The sequence below is a fragment of the Electrona antarctica genome (assembly GCF_951216825.1).
Source record: "Electrona antarctica genome assembly, chromosome: 20".
NCBI classification, from domain to species: domain Eukaryota; kingdom Metazoa; phylum Chordata; class Actinopteri; order Myctophiformes; family Myctophidae; genus Electrona; species Electrona antarctica.
Window position 1 is genome coordinate 10,257,765 of NC_136801.1, and position 6,000 is coordinate 10,263,764.

The window sequence follows — 6,000 nt, forward strand, 5'->3', positions numbered from 1 at the left end:
TGTTGAGTGATTGAAAGTCATGCTGTGTAACCTTTTCAATTAAGCAAAAGTTAGGTGTTGCCAAAAAAACCCACTAAAATGAATGTTACTTACAGTAGTGTTACACAGTTGGACTTTAAAAAAGCAGCTAAAAAGGGATGTGGATTTAAAAACAACAATTAAGGCAGTTGAAATGACTCAAATGATTGTTTAGGAAATAAAAACTATATTTAGCATACATTGGAGCTGCTATGACCATGACTTGATTTCTACATCTCCTGAGTCCTGAGCCAACTGAAATAACAACCGCTTTCCCCACACCTTCCCTGAAGTCCTTCCTCTGGGGGCTGGCACATTTCCAACCTTAGCAATGGCTTTGGTGACCTGGATAGCATTTTCAAATGAAACGAAAACTCCAAGGGCTCCATTTTCGTCACCGCTAAACCCCTTATCCCTAAACTTCTTTTCCTTTTTTACTATTTTGAAGAACATTTTTGAATAGTTCAACTAGCCAATCTACATTGACACGTTGTGAGCTTGTAGACTGTCCATTTTAACTATTCAAAAATGTTTTGCAAAATAGTAAAAATAGGCAAAGAAGTTTAGGGATAAGGGGTTTAGCAGTGACGAAAATGGAGCCCATAATCTCCAAAATCGCTACTCTGGATGTGGATTTCACACCAGTCAACAGTCCATGCTAGCACCTGTCAAATGGATCACCACAATTTTGCACTTTGACTCGATCACCACTTTTGTCACTATCAGTCCTGTTTTAACAAAAAATATTATAACACAAAGCAGTGCAAATGTAAAAATCACACCTGTGTGAACTGAGCGGTGCAACTATACATTTATTGTTATAGTTACTGTACTCTACAGTGCTCTGTACTGTATTGTACAGAGCACTATATAATAATAATAATAATAATACTGTACTGTATTGTAGTGTACTACAATACAGGGGGTCCCCGAAACATCCAGACCCCCAGGAACGCGGCCAGGGTGCCGGCAAAATAAGACCTGGACCTCTTTGGTGGGGACGTAACAACTATACAAATAGCCTTCTAGCATGGAATTCTCCTTTAAGACTTTTAAAATGTATTAAAGTGTAAATGCCGTCCTCCTCACCCACCATAGCATGCAATGTTGTTTGCACTAGTGGAATCTTCCTAATATAGAACTGTATAAGATCAGTTGGGAAGAAACCTTGCGTGAACACTGATTTCAACTTGAATGTAAGAATGACCATTAAGAGGTTTGCTAATCTCACAACACTATATAGTTACCTTGCTAATCTGATTTCAGATGTGTGAAATGCTTTGGATAGGAAAAAAATATATATAGGTTACTACTGTATGATGTATATACAGTCTATACGCACGCGCGCGCACGCACGCACGCACGCACGCACGCACGCACGCACGCACGCACGACACACACACACACACGCACGCACGCACGCACGCACGCACGCACGACACACACACACACACACACACACACACACACACACACACACACACACACACACACACACACACACACACACACACACACACACACACACACACACACACACACACACACACACACACACACACACACACACACAGTATACAATTACAAAATCCAACATAGTGTTTTTGGAAATAAAATGGCTAACTCTGTGTTGATTTTACTATTTTAATTAGAAAAACTAGCAGCCCTATTTTGCCAGTGTCTTACCCCTTATCCCTAAACCTTTTTGCCTTTATTTACTATTTTGAAAAAACTTTTTTTAATTATGTTGAAATAGCCGATCTACAAGCTCACAACGTGCCGATGTAGATCGGCTAGTTGAACAATTTGTAAATGTTTTTTTAAATAGTAACAAAGGCAAAGAAGTTTAGGGATAAGGAGTAAAGCACTGGCACAAATAGGGCCCTAGGTCCTGTAGGTGTGCTGTGACCCAATCACCGTGTTTGCTATAGCGTGTGTAAGAAACACTGAGAGTACCTTCAGCAGTCATTGTAAACCAACAAAACAAAAAATGCTGAGTCGAGTTTTGTCATTTTATGCATTGACAGAATCTACTTTGTGTTTGTTTGTGTGCTGAAACAGACTTTGTTACCTTGTTTCCTTTCACAATGTATACCAGCGGTCGTCGCTGTCGGGAGGAAACCACCTAACTCCATTCTTTGGATTCTTTGGAATAAATAAGTGCTCTTGTCTGTGTGTTGGTTAAAAAAAATATTGAACCAATGAAAAGTAGTAAAAAGCGCTTCGGACATAACCTCTTAACTCCATTGGACCCTCAAACTGTCTGCTAAAGCAGCTAACTCCACCACCTCTCCCCCTCTCATGCAAGTAATTGACAATATATAAAGTCACAATACCAACTTTGGTGAGGCAGTATTGCTTTGTTTTAAAAGAATATATAAGGTTTTCTTCATTTCCAGCAGCAGAGATATATTGGACCATTAGTTGTTTTATCTACAGAGCAATTATTGAGTTACATCATGGGACTGTAATTACAGAATCCCAACATCTACTAAAGTTTAATTGTACTTGTTTTATTCTTATATAATATTGCATATATTACTGTGCATTGCCATCACACTCGTACACTGCTGTGAGAAAACTATGTTTTTTATTCCATTGCATTTGTGATAAGTTTATAATGAAATTAAGACAATGACCTTCAAACTCATCAATCATTTCTATATTGTTTGTTCAGCTAAAGGGGTCTCCCCATCTCTCGAGCTCGCAGGCGGGACACAGGTGGGACATCCAATCAACAGAGAGAGAACTCCATCAAGATCATTCATCAGCTTCAATTTTACAGTGTTCCAGTTCCAATTTTGTCTACCCCCCCTATTACTCTGGGAATATAGAGCTATTTGATTAAAAAAAGAAAGAAAATGAGATACCTCTGACTTGTTCCTTCTTATTGCTCGGAAATATCCCTGAAGAGTTTCTAATACATGATAAATATTTAATCAAGATCCTCTTAGCAACAAGTAAGAAAGCGATCACACGACGCTGGTACAAACAGGACCCACCAATGAAAGAACATTGGATGGACATTACTGAGGAACTGTATGTTATGGAAAAACTAACATTCATACTTAGACTACAAGAGGATAAGTTCTATAAAAAGTGGGAAAAGTGGGATCTCTTCTCTCAGCCTAGCGATAATGCAAGAGGATTTCAATGAATGTATCTTGTAATATGAAAAATGCTTTGTCTTTTGTTTTTTTGTTTTTGTCTTCCTCTTCTTTTTTTTCTTTTTCGTATTGTCTTTTTGTTTTGTTGTCTGTCTTTTCATCAATAAAAATGAAGTGAAAAAAAAGAAAAAAAGAAAAGAAAGAAAATGAGCACATCCACTATAAAAAATAAGCATGTGCAGGACAAACTAGTCAAAATCTGGCAAAAAGAAATAGAGTCTGCACACTGAAAAATGACTCGCTTCCAGTCGGTATGTTTATTTATGTTTTGGTGAAGACCCAATGTGGGTCGAAACATAAAGCCCCAAACCACACCAAAGGGTCAAGACGGGACGAGACGACCAATGTAACTCATCGAGTAGCAATGAGTTGCATTGATGTGGTTGACCTTAAAACGGTTTTGTCCCAAGGAGTCCCTACCGGTGTGGTTTGGGCTTAAAAGGTATAGGCTAGAGCTATTTAAAGCTGCTATAAGCAATAATATGTCAACATTTTAATGACTTTTTTTTTCATGCAGCCAGCAATGGGTAGAACGCTCCCAAAAAATGTTTAGTCTCTGACACATCTAGGGGCCGCAATCTGCATTAAAAGATTTTCCTAGAAGCTTTGTCATTGGTCGGTTTGCCTGTCTGCTTCCTGATTGGTTAGTCATTGCGACCGGGTTTTTTTCGACCAATGACAAAGCTTCTAGGAACATCTTTGAATGCAGATTGCGGCCCCTAGATGTGTCACAGAGACTACATTTTGTTTGGGAGCGTTCTACCCATTGCTGGCTGTTTGAATACCAAAAAAAAAAAGTTAATTCAAATGTTGACATATTATTGCTTATAGCAGCTTTAACGCTTATTTTAACATGAAGACTTGATATGTCTCAAAGAAAAAGACAAAGTTGCTGTGAGAAAAATAGTATCTGTAGACAGCGTATAGAGGACAGATTAATGAATCTCAAACTCATGTAGTATCTGTTCCTTCATACATACAGTATGTGTGACATCCGCATAAAGCGAAGGACTCAATACAGATAACAGTAGTGTAATTAGTCATTACTTAAAAAGGTAGTAATATCACCCTTAGGACAGTGATGAAGATGAAAGGGGGTCCAAGCAAAACAAACTTCAAGTGGGCTGTTACCGTTCACATCACAGTAGGATTCTAGAGGTCATATGCTAAGTCCCGCTAAGAGCCCCAGAGGCCAACGTGCTGAACACAGATGCACAGCGTTTAGAACACGGGCCAGGTTCTGAGCACACAAACATAAAAAAATATCAATTTCACATTTGGTTTAACGCTTTCACACTTTGTGTCACCGATACCCCGAAGAGAAGGGCTGCGGAAGACAAAACACGGCTCCTGGATAAGGATCATGTTAATGCCTATCAATTAGGATCAAACGGGGATTAACCGGCGTGGGCGAAGCAGTGGGACGGGGGCCCGTGCAAAGTCACTGAATGCTAGAGGTCACACCCCCGACTTCATTAGGCCTGACCTTTCCACGCCATTGTGTGACAGGAAAGAGACCCTGCGGTCTGTGTTTTCCACTCTTCGCCCCTCTCAGACGTCTCACGGAGAGACAAATACGAGGCTAGAACAAGCAGAAAAGCTGCTGGAGATCAGTGAAATATGAAATATTCACTTTCAAAGTCCTGTGAGACTTATTAGGTTGCCACAATTTGGAGGAGGTGGGTATTTACTCGTCTTCTTCATCCTCTCTGCACAAGAAGTTTTTTTTCCCCCCTCACCTTTGAGAGAGGTGAGATTCGCTAATTAGTCATGGAGAAGCCTCTCCCAGCTACAGCACCCATAGGGTCGACTACTTCTGACTTTGCCTCGCAATCTTAATTCATGAAAGGTCACACAGCAGAGTGAAAGCAGGTATTCCAGGTGAGGTTAAATAAGCCCCAATTAAGGAAAAATGCAAAAACACCCGTAGGCCTCAAATGCCACACATGTAAGGAGACAGACATTTCCGGAAATCCTCCTCCTGAATTGGCAGTATCATTGAAAGCTCGTTTTCTTCCCCAATCCCCACACATATTACTGAAGGAGAAGTTGGTAGAATAGAAAATGGCATTTGGTTTTGTACTACACACTGACCCTTTGGCTACAAAACAAACGTGTCCGACAACAATGCCAAGATTCTGTGGGAAACAGAATCATTTTTTGTTCCAAAAGCAACGAGGCTATACTGGCTAGCTCTCTGACAGAACTAACTTTATATCATTCTAGGAGCATTCGTTCATGCTCCACGCCTTATATGTAAAGTAGTTAAGATGTGGGAGATTAGGACCAAATGGCAGTTAAGAATTCAGTAAAAGAACAAGTTCAAGTCAGGACCGAAGTACAGCACATTCCCAACATCATGTAGTAGGCTGTTGTTGAATATGAGTGGTGTTTGACTTGCAGTCAAACTGTGGTCACCCAGGCCTAGAGTGTGCGTCGTACCTCTTATGAGAGTTTTATAGATGAGCACACACCATTTAAAAAGCAGTGGCTGGAGGATTTGCAGTCAAATGAACACAGTGAGAATTGCTGGAGCTGTCAGTGCTATGCAGCTGAGTGGGGAAGGACATGCTGTGTGTGCACATCTTAAGACTAGCTGCATCACAAACACTGGAGGCAAACACAGGCAGACGCACAAAACATTCACACAGAATACTCTAGTCAACAACTAAAACAAGTTATTCACTTACCTTTCAAACTGCTCATAGATAATGATGTTTCCAACAATGGTGTTCTTGACACTTCATATTCACTGAGCAATTCCAAACAGTAAGCCTAATAAGGATGTACTGTTTACTTGATGTTTGCAGTGACT